General features: G+C 38.6%; 1 pseudogene; it reads left to right on the top strand.

Moving 5' to 3' along the window:
- The first annotated feature begins 1,801 nt into the window (after positions 1-1,801).
- Positions 1,802-3,023, top strand: LOC146628801 (uncharacterized; annotated as a pseudogene).
- Positions 3,024-11,865: the final 8,842 nt, after the last annotated feature.

Below are 11,865 nucleotides of genomic sequence, written 5' to 3'. Positions count from 1 at the left end.
TTGACCGCCAGATTCTGGAAGACTGTTCAGCCGCATGCAACCTTTGGCACTGAGTCAGGCATAGTGAGAAGGTAAGTAATTTAAATACATTTGTTTTAGTTGGGTACGTTTTCACAGAATTGTTGTAGTGCATGCTATATGAAACGTAATCTGTAATGCATCTACATGTTGTTTTTACAGTGCTAGCTAAAGTTGGTATTAGCTTTGTGGCTAAAGCTGAAAAATATTAACGAATTGCACATAGTCGGGAGAAAGCAGCTGTTGTCGGTCAGATATGGAATTTATGCATGTGACAGAGAGCACTGACATTTTTGATGGCTTAGCAAGTTAAAACGTCACTGAGAGAGCGCAATAGTGTTTGTGTTACTCGTGCTAGCTATGGCTACAGTGGGTAATTAGTCTGGCTGTAACCGTCAGAGTTTCAGAAGCTGGGAGGGCCACAGTGCCATACCTTAATTCTTGCTGATGACATGCACTCAAGTTATAATAAGCATCCTGCCACCTTAGACGTGGGTTTGAGAACCTGTACCCATAAATGCCAAATCATTTTTCCATTTAGTCATTGTTTTAGGTGAAGTGTCACTTACTTGACTATTCTATCGGTCATGCCCAAATAATACAGCAGATATCTACAAGGAGATAAGTTTGTTCAACAGACTATGTCTTATTAAGTGATGTATTGTGAATTTTCCAACATCGGCCCAAAACAAATTAGGACCCTTTCCCCCCCCTCTTTTTTTCTAGTTTGTGTAGAACATATGTGAGCTGCTTCTCAAAACATTATGTATAAATGAGGGAAAGATTGGTACTTTAAAGAAACCATTGATGCTCTTCTGGACTGGAATACCTTTCTTCAATTAAAATTAATGTTTTTTGTGATGGTGGAATTTTTACCTTTATGATTACAGAAGTCAAAACATCAGATGATGATAGCTTACCATCTAAACTCCCCATCTCTTGGCAAGTCTGAATTAGAGGGCTCAGCTGTATCGGCCTTTCTAGTGGATTTGCTTAAAGAGGAGATAGCTTAAGTCATTAGGTACATATTCCCTGACATTCTAGAGGTCAACCTTGCACAGTGTGTGACATTAAAGGGCATAACTTATAGAAATGGAATGGTACTGGCCCAAAGGGCAGCAGGTGGATTGCCAGAATACTGAAAAACCATATCTGCATTGTACCACAGCATATTCTACATTGTCAGAGAGCTTGGTGGCTGGTACAGAGAGCACGACAGAGCTTTTGAGCTCCGCCCAGTATCCACAAGAATATTCACTCTCGCTTCGCTCTGTGAACTCCTTGATACTTATCCATTGGTTGACTATGAGATTGGATCAGTCCACATTGTGACTTTAAAAAGGCATATAGAAATAAAAGGTGTTCATATAAGTGTAATAGGTTCAGTCGCATGTATTTCATTAGATAAATTCTTCTTTTTTATGTCTGATCTTTATAACTTTGAGTATTGGGTATGGATAGCTTTATGAAAACTAAACTGAAATGATTCTTTCTGAATGTCTGATATTTAATTCTTTTTTTCCTACAGAGTCCTATGGGGAGTCCTATGGTCCTAAAGACTGTTTTGGCTGACGGAACCTGTCGAAGGCTCACTCTCTAATGGAGTGCCTGAATCAACTGAGGATCTCATCGTTGAAGTCAAGAGACAGTGTTGTCTTCAGGGCAGTTTCAGACTTCAGTTTATGGATTCCTTGTTTGGGAATGAGTTTCTTAACCTTACCTCAGTTTCAGAAGTAGCAGACAAGGGGACTCTTAAAGCTATTGACATGTCAAAGCCCACCACATGGATATAAAAAAGAGTAACAGAGTTGGTGAAACTCAAGATGGAAAAGACTTTTTCATACAGAAGACATGAAGTTGTTCGTGATGCACCAATGGTGGAGGCTTTCATGGCAAGATGGCCTGCTCTATTTGATTTCCATGAGGTAAGGTTTGCCTCATACACGGTGTTCTTGTGGTATTAGCCTAAAATGGTTAAGGCACAGTTGTTATTTGACAGCCCATTTCTTCAGCATGAGTGATTGAGGCCTTCTTCCAGGTATTAAACCTTTGAAGCTCATTTCTCTGTGCTCATGTTTTCAGATCAACGCTGAGTTTAAGAGAATTGCCACTATCCCCCCTCAAACAAAGTTCCTGGCTCAGCTGGATCTCCACTTGGACAACCTGGTGAAGTTGGTCAACAGAAGAGGAGAGCTTGGACTAATACTGAAAAGAATTGTGGCATAAATGGATAATGTAAGTGATAAAGCCTCAACATTCACTTAACATGATCCTCTTTGGATGAAATTTTACAATTGTGGAAGATTTCAAATGTTTTCCCATGATAAATTCTCTCATTTTGTATTTTTACATCTGCTTGTTTTTTTAACCTTCACTTTGTCAACTTATTATTAATTGCCAGTAAACCTATTATTAATTTGTGTGCCTTTACTTTAAAAACATTCATGTAAAGTACACTATTAAAACTTAAATGAAGGACAAGAGCTGAATGAAGATGCTAATTACATACATTTCATTTCAGTGTGAAGATGTTGATGCTGAGTGTGTCAAGGGCGTGTGTATCTACATGGGTGAAGACCCTGGCATGCTTATCCAGGAGTATGTGGTATGTACTTGTCTTTTTTTTTTTTTCTTTTTCTTTTTGGACTTTCCACAGTGTGTCATATTACTTACTTGGAAATGACTAACATGGCTTCTTTTTTACAGGGCATGGAAGAACGTGCCATCAGTGAGACTGTTGAAGACACCACTGTTTGAATTTATCTTCTTAAAGAGCAAGCTTCAGCAGATGAACAAGAGTTGTCCTTGCAGGCATCAGGGTGGCGAAGACTTTGGATAATGTAGCATTTGCTGTGATAATGCTATTTGGACTAATGTATGCATTAAACCTTGCCTACCCTGCTGACCTTCGCTACAACTTTGACGTTTTCCAGAAGGTTTTCATGGAACTGGATGGAGCTAAACTCTCTAAAGTTCTTGCTTTCAAAAACCATCTGTTTCATTGAAAAGTCAAAGACTGCACTTCTGCAATTCTTTGCAGTTTTTCATTTTGTGTTCAGTAACGTTATACTGCTTATGTTTTTATTGCTTTCCCCTCGTGTGACTGCAATGCAGGATAATTTTTCCTTTTGGTATCATGTTGTAAGAAATTTCTACTGACGATTTTTAGCAATATGTTCTAAGTCAACCTTAATGTCCTGCTTACATGTTTAAAATGAAGATTAAAATTCATGTAGGTGTTTGGTATTAGTTATGTAACAATGTCATTTAAGGCTCAACTTAGTTGAAATCTTATACAGGTAAATACATGTACAGAAGCTGAAACTGTTGTCAAATAACACACAAGTTATATTTGGGTAAATCTGTTTATTCATAAAAGCGTGTTGCTTTTTTTCAGGTAGTCTTAATTTAGTTTACATTTTCAATTGTGTAATTAATACAAATGTTATATGTAAGAGATGACGGGATCATCTATAAGCACTTTCTTTTATTTGCTGCTGAGGTCAGTTTTTTGTGAAATATTTGCAAATATATTCTCAAACTAACTTTTTCTTTTAGTTATTTCTGCAGGCTATCTTTAAAAATGTGTTAACAAGTTTATATGGATGCAATTTTGGACTTGTTCATGGCAGAATTGCTGCTTTCACTGCTGTTACAGTTTAATAAAGGTGAATTGTTCAGTAGCACTCACAGTCTTTGCCTTTTTTGTCAATAATAATCAGTTAATATTTCAATTGAAAAAATTAAGTAGGATTTAAAGCCATAATTTGTGTTGCAGGAACATAATTGCAATGTGTTTACATTACATAATATCATTGCGTACCACTGGCAAATAAAAATAAGTTGGTGTTAAACATTAAAATATATTGACATTATGCAATACATTTATATTATGATAATAGATTAATATTAGTACATCAAACATGATTTTTTAAAGTAATCTGATGTAAATAAAATACTTTGATCTGACAAGCATTAATTACTTGAGGGAAAGTGGAAAATTAAGTCAGTCATACTTATTCATATTATGTGGGACCGATGTACACAATAAAATCAAGTAAATTGAAAGAACTTTTTTTTTCAGTGTATGTACATGAGGATTGACAATATATATGTTTTAACCTTGTTTATCATGTTCAGACCGTTTTTAAGACGTTCCCAATGAAAAACCAAAATAAATGACACATTTTTAAGACATAAAAAAAAAAAATACATGATGTGCAAATGTGATACAGATAAAAGCTCATACTTGCAAATTAATACATATTTTTTATTAGAAGATTCAATAAAAACTCAAACAAACCACAACAACAACAACAACTGATGCCCTCAGGGGTCGGTGCGTTGGTGGTTCTTGGTGTCCGGGGCTGGGCGCTCAGGTATGTACCAGCTCACTCCCGGTGACTACTTGGCGGGGCCTGGTGCCTGTTGCTCGGTCAGGCCTCTTCCGGGGCAAAGACCTCTGGGCCTGCGGCTCGATTCACTCTGGCACAGCTGGCTGCAGCCCCCTCTGGCTTCTGCTCGGTGGCTACTGGGTGACGCCTCGTCTGGGGATCCTCAGCTCTTTCCAGGAGGGGGGCACGGATGCCCCTCCGGTGGTCCTCCTTGGGCTCTCACACTCTGGGGCCTCTGGATGCCTGGAGCCTGGATCTCCTCCATGCCTGCTTCATGCCCTGGGGGACAGGGCTATGGCTCTCTACATCCTCTAGCAGACCATTACATGGGGAAACCATTTGAATACAAGTGTGCTGATCCACACAGGTATGCACACGGGTGTTCACTGTTCATAGACATAAACTACACCTTTCTTGGCTGCTATTTCCAAGCACATTGTGCGCTGTCGGTCCTGCTTGCTACACAACAACATTCAATATTTAGTATTTACTGCTGTTTACACTTAGCTAAATTAACGTGATGGTGTTGTGTTTAGTATGTTGCGCTGTTTTTTTGCTTGTTTTCTATTCTTCTTCTCTCAACAGATGATCCAGGAGATTTTTTCCCCTCTTCTTTCTCTTTTTAAGTGCCCTTTCTCACTGTCCCTCTTCCCTTCTGTTTTTCTTTTCCTTCATCTTTCTTTCTCCCTTTCCTATCCCTCACTCATGTCTGTCCCGTCTGTAACAACTGAAAATAAAATAAAATAAATAATAACAACAAAGGTTGATCAAATGGACCAATATGGCAAGGCCGTGATGATCCATTTGGCAAAGTAAATCCATTGGGTATCCTTGTTGGTCTTCAGACAACAATTCTGACGGCTAAAGAACCAAATGGGACAGGCAAAAAACCCCAAAAAACAAACAACAACAACTGGGTTAAATAAAGACATAAACGCAGGATTAAGTAGGCATTTTGTTTGGGGGTGCCTTATTTTAGTACTTTACATTGTCCAGACTGGCACCAAAATGTAATGAGCTCATCCTTACATCGTGCGCCATGTCTCCAACAAATGTGTTGACACATGGTCTACTAATTTTGCAGGTGAAATCCCAACACTACTGAAAACACTGACAATGACATGGATTCATCACAAAGTGTGTATTGAATAGTTATTAGGATTTTTCTTTTTTCTCTCCAACTACAAGATGACGAGCGGTGGGCGCACTGGCCCATCACATCTATTATTCAGAAAAGCATGTGTGAGCAGCTGTTGCCAGGCTCATTAGACAGAGATCATACTGAGACTGATAATACAGTGATTGATGTGATCTCACCCTTACATGCTTTCTGTAAAGATCAAGGCATTTTGAAATAATTTGACAGGATATATAAGACTAGAAGTAATGACAAAAATTACAGACAGGCGTATTGTCACTAATATCTTATACTTTTTCCAAAAGTAGGCAAGTGGCAGAGTTTTAAATATACTGAAAACCCTAACTAATAATGATGCTTTGGAGGCTTTTTAATAATATAATATAATAATAATAATCTACTACAGCAGGGCTGAAGAGAAGATGGCCACCACATATGCATCAGGGATAACGGGGTGCATTTTCAAGAGAGTAAAAAAGATGTGAGCTTTACTGCTCCAGTCTCCTCAGCATCTTCCCCTGATACAAGCAGCAGCAGATGATTAATAGAGGGGGGGAAGCCTCAATCCCCTGACTAGTCAATCCCATAATGCCCCACCCTGCCACTCACTCTGATCTAGTTGCTAATTAAGGAAGTGCTATGACGGGGTTACACGGTTCACACAAAGGACACATAAATCAGATTTTCGTTTTTCTTTTCTTTTTTGGTAAATGGTTGCAAATTTTCAAACAGCTGCTTGCGTGTGGAACTGAAGTGTGCACTATATTCACCTGTGCTGTATTATGCAAGTTATTTTTTAAAGTGTTTCCTTCATGTATGCAAGCGCGGGCAACACTTTATGGGAAATGTACATAAATTAGGAATTCCTTCATGGCTTAATGCGTAAAAAGCACAAATGAATTCATGTAAAACACCATAAACTATCATGAATGTACATGCATTAATTATTCTTATTCACGCCTTAATGTGAAAACGAAGATATTTTAATCATGTCATGAAGTAATTAGACCTAATCGGTCAGTCACGATTACCTACTTTAATTCATCTGATTACACATTCACTCATTTTAGCGCCACTTTTTTGGTGGTCCTGTGAACTGTAGGGTGGAGAATAAAGAAGATGTGAACATGATTAATAACTCATAAATCATGATGACTGAAATACCTTAGTTGTTGCATAATTAATGTATGTACATGTACATTAAATACTATATGAGATGATTGTTTATAAATTCCTACATGAATTAATGAATACTTTTTCCATGCATAAAATCATGTATGAATGTAGGATAATTCATGCACCCTTATTCTACAGTGATAGCTTGGCTACTGCACTTCGTTGTGCTTCTTTTCTGGGTGGTGCACATCCGAGCATTTTAGTGAATCTTGTTCTGCTCAGTTGCACAAGGGCTTGATCCATTAACCAGATTAATTTGGGAGAGTGGGTGAAGATGGAAGGATGGGTGATGTGAGAAGGGACAGCATGGTGCAGAACAGGGAAATTATATAAGGAAAGGGGGAAGGGAGAAAAGAGTTAATAGGAAGGCGGGGAAAAAAAGGGCGAGCGCAGACAATAGGACTTTGTGGGATTGTGCTGGGAAGAGTAATAGCTCCCTTCTCATCTACTGCTCACTTAAGGCCACAAAAGTGTCTGTAGACAAATGTGTATCAGAGTCTGTGCAGCTTGGGCAATTTCATGGAGCTGAAGGAGATGATGATAATCTAGTTAAACTGAAAAATGGGAATGCCTATGGATCCTCATTCATACTCTTATTAATACTTTCTTACATTCATACAGTCAGATAGTTAATATGATTAGAACAGAGTGGGGGTAATAACTTCATGCTTCAGCACTGAACCATTTCCCCCTGCCCTATAAATGGTGAAATATGAAGTATGTTCAAAATGTTAAGCAGTGTGCAATCTTTTTAGGCACTTTAGATTTTTATCACGCAGTGCCTCCAGTGAACCATCTGATTGGTCCCAAATCTATTCTCAAGTGTGATGTGGGCTTCAAACTTTTGATCATGAAAAAAATAAATATGTTTTAGAAATCAGAAAACATTATTTGGTCCCAGCATTTGCAATACCACAGAATCAGCCACGGAGCGACATGGTTAGGGACAGACAGTTGAACCGTGCCAACTTCTTCAAGTTGCTTGGACCAGCCTGTGTTCGAAGCACAGGTTGTCTTTAGGACTGTCACGATAAATGTTAAATGGATTTCGATGCTTTCTATTTAATGCCACAGATCTACAATTAAAAACTGTTTGTGGCGTTTTTTAAGACTTCCTCTCTTTACGCACAAACTGTAGTTTGGGAAAATATGGCTCAGAGCAGGTTTCTAACTATGCCTCAGCGATGCTTGGTTATGAATAAATTAGTGGATTTTGCTGGCCCACTTGTGTTTAATGGAACAGCTAAACTGAGTGTCATTCGAAGAGGAGAGAAGATGAACTCAGGTTATATAAGTGTTCATGTATTTCTCTAATGTCTGCATCTGTATGCGCTTGTGTGGACTCCTACACAGGAAAACTAATCACTGCTGTAGCAATTATGTGTTATGAATGCCACAATGTCTGGGGGAAACTTTAAACTATAAAACATCTCGAAGGCACAACTGTAAATCTCCCTGTCGACCCAGCTGTCACATCAGACTTCCCCCTTCCTTGTTCTCCAGGTTCAGTTCAGGGTTAATGAAAATGGAGGTATTTTATGGCCACTGAAAGCACTGAATCTGTATCCAATCGTTACATTGTAGGAGCAGCAGTGGTTGGTTTGTTTCTCTCTGAGCTTGTAGCATGGTGTGTGTGTGTGTGTGTGTGTGTGTGTGTGTGTGTGTGTGTGTGTGTGTGTGTGTGTGTGCGTTTTCGAGCAAGGCTGTAATAAATCATAACCCTCGCAAATGTTTTTATACGGCTCTTCCTTAAAAAAAATCATTATGATTTAGTAGTGCCTCTGATTAATCCTGACATTTTTATATCACTCACTAGTTGAGAGCAGACAAGGACATGGTTTGCTCTCACCTCCCAAGCTGTGGGACATCAACACAATGAAATGTGCTGGATTCTGATGAATAATGAAAATGCTGATTTCTGTCTTGTTGATAGTGGTAGAAACAAGTATTGACAAAGTTGAAGATTGCTCAGTAAATTATTATGCAGCAGGTGTTCAAAGAGGAGACAAAAAAGCAAAGGCGTTATTTCTCCTCTGGTTTACAGTCTACAGGCCTTCTTGTGTAGCACAATATAGTTTAAAGTACACGTCAGTGCATTTACTCAGTCTGAATACCTCTAGCTATGCAATATCAGTCGGCTTACACTAGCAGAATTAGTGTTCTTACATACAGCTTGATTGTGTACCACACTGATAATGGCAATTTTTCTTCTCAAGTATATTTGGCCCAAAGTTCAGCTGTCCTTACCATTATCAGCAACCTTTCCACTGAATATATCACTCGTGTCCTTCCGTAAATGAAATGCCTTCTTGCTAAATACCATTTTGATTTTCAGATTTTCCTCCTCACCTTTAAAGAGACTCATAACCTACCAACTTAACCTCAAAGAACTCCTTCACATTTACTCACTCGCTTCTGCCATTCAGCTTGCTACCCCAGCTGTGCACTTAATGAGGTCTAGAGCCATCAGCAGTTCTGCCCCTTGCCTCTGGAGCTCTTTCCAAAAAGACACCAGAGTTTTTCAACAGAAATTACTGTAAAAGTTTCTGCTCAAGGCAGTGTGGTATATAATAATGCAATAATGAAATAAAAACACGCCACTCAACAGATCAGTACAACCATCTGGAACAGCACTCTGTTTTTCTAGGAAGCAAAGAGGGTCAGTGTGATTTTCCTATTCATTGCTATCTTATGTAGAGTGGAAATTGCATATTATCAGCTCGGCATTAAATGCAGACTACTCCTGCCATGGGAAATCCAGCAGGGCCATCATGCCTGCCAGTAAACATGAAGCTCAGGCAGGTCGTGACCTCACTCTTTGTTGAATATGGCTGGTATGCAATATCAGAGCAATTAGGAGATCGCTACTGTTACCGCTGTGACTGGCAGGGGGAAAAAAGGTAAACATAGAGAGTGGGTGAGATTCTGCTGGAAAGAGACTGATTTTAGAAACACTGTTAAAATGACTAACCAAAGAGTTGGCAACTACCGTGATTAAAACATTGTTTTCAGCTTCTTCCGTCACATTCTCTTTATCTGAATTTCTCACAAGCCCTATCAGAGTTAGCATAATCACTTGAATTCAGCGTATTAAAATTTTGCTGTTAAAGGTCAAAGAGACACGATGAGATATTTTATATCCACAGGGCCGTCTTGGCAATCATCGATGTAAACTGCAACTTGAGAAGATGATTTCCCTTTCGAACATCCTCAAAGTCAACTAGCAGCCATCTTTCTAGCATCTCCAAACACTTTTTAACAGCTACCTTACAAAGCCAACTAAATTAACTTGAATTTCAATGGCCTTAGGACATAAAAACTGTATATAGAATCAATAGTCAAATTCTTGTATGCACCATGGATTTCTTCACCAAATAAGAAATCCTCTTCTCTTCTCAGTACACCCATTTCGTGTATATACAATACAAAAAACAATGTGGTTAAAATTATTATTCCAATCTCCATCTTGAATGGCTTTGAATTTTATATTTCCCCCAATATGCTTTCCTACTTCTCTGTTTTTCTCCCTGTTTCTTAAATTCTCTCTCCCCGGTGGGAAATACTCACTTGACAGCCAAATAAGACAAAAACAATTAAGTAATATTAAAGTTACAGTTAATTCATTTAATTAATATGTCTGACCCATTATATGTAATGGGTCAGACAAGGGTGTAAACTGATGCATCACTGGTTAATATAATCCTGCAACTGCGCAGCCATCTTATCAACACCTCCAGGGATTTATTTGAGTGGTTAGTTTTTTCAAGCCTTATCAAAATTAACTGTAATAGAAATGAGACATAAAAGCTGCATACATAGAATGGCTAGTCAAATATAAGTTATACTTACAGCTACCTACATTTGTTGTTGTTAATTTCTCTGATATATGTCTATTCAAGAATCTTTTAGTATCATGTCTCTAAAACTTTTCTTTTTTCTGGGCTTGTGACCATCAGTAAGTGACCTTTCACTCCTTGAGGCCAGGTTTGTGTCTGCTCCTGGTCACAAACTATGCTTTTTCAGTTGTTAGGTGAATTTGTTAACCAGAACACCATGAAGCCACTTAAATTCACTGCTAATATGCATGTTCATCACTGAGTGGCTCCCATCCATCCATCCATCCATCCATCCATCCATCCAAGACAACCCCTATGAAAGGAAATAAATTAAGGTACTAGTTTCCCCAGCATGGAATAGGGTTACCAGGACCCTTCCCTGGTGCAAGGTCTTAGCCCACGGGGCCCGGTATAGCCTGAATAGTAGACATGAGCTGTCATAGCTCTCTAATCTGTCTTTCATTATCCTGTAAATACTATAATTACCCATTTGAGATTAACAAGTCAAACTCACAGAAATATGTTTCAGAGCCTCGTGTGAGAAAAATAAATGAAAGTACACTGTTAATTAACTGTTCGAAAAAAGTGTATGTACCCTGCTGAACTTTATCCCATTCAAACTCTGAGGCAAAAACAATATACAATCCAGGTTTCAGGCTTGGAGCTCTGAGTCAAGTATTCAGCCTCACTCATATATTTCCAACTACAACGAGGCCATCTGCATTTTAAATGAAACTCTCATTCAGAGGGCATTTTTAAGTGAGCTCTGTCGGTGTTGGAAAGTTTTGAAACCTGGCAGAATAAATTAGAGAAAGTTTATGATCTAAAGGGTCAATCCCTCCTATACTCATCATGGGGTCCAAAGAAAAGCTGTTTGTCTGTGAGAGCTGGGCAATAAAGGCCAACACACTCCAGGAGAGAAGACAGAACAGATGGGGGTAAAAAAGAGAAACCAACAACACTCCTGATGCTGTCCACTGACTCACGCAAAAACTACAGCATACCCCTCAGTACTCTGTTACAGTCCGATTGACCAATTGGCATTCCTGCATGCACCATAGAACATCCAGCTGAGACCTTGAGGGAAAATTTTCTCCTATACAAACACAACAGTCATTCCATGTACATAAAATCCAGCAGCCAATTCAACTAAAATCATTATTGTATCTTTACTTTCAGCATTGTCCCTTTCATTCCATCTACAAAGGGAAACACTGATTTTTACAACCCAAAATGAAATAAATAATCAATAATAATAATCAAGAAGAGCCATTCAGAACAGAAATAGAAAACCTGGAAGACG

The sequence above is a fragment of the Diplotaxodon limnothrissa genome, linkage group LG7 (assembly GCF_057381915.1).
Source record: "Diplotaxodon limnothrissa isolate DT_005_m linkage group LG7, D_limnothrissa_male_GT1.1, whole genome shotgun sequence".
In the NCBI taxonomy this organism is placed as follows: Eukaryota; Metazoa; Chordata; class Actinopteri; order Cichliformes; family Cichlidae; genus Diplotaxodon; species Diplotaxodon limnothrissa.
This window is presented reverse-complemented; position numbering and strand designations above follow the sequence as displayed.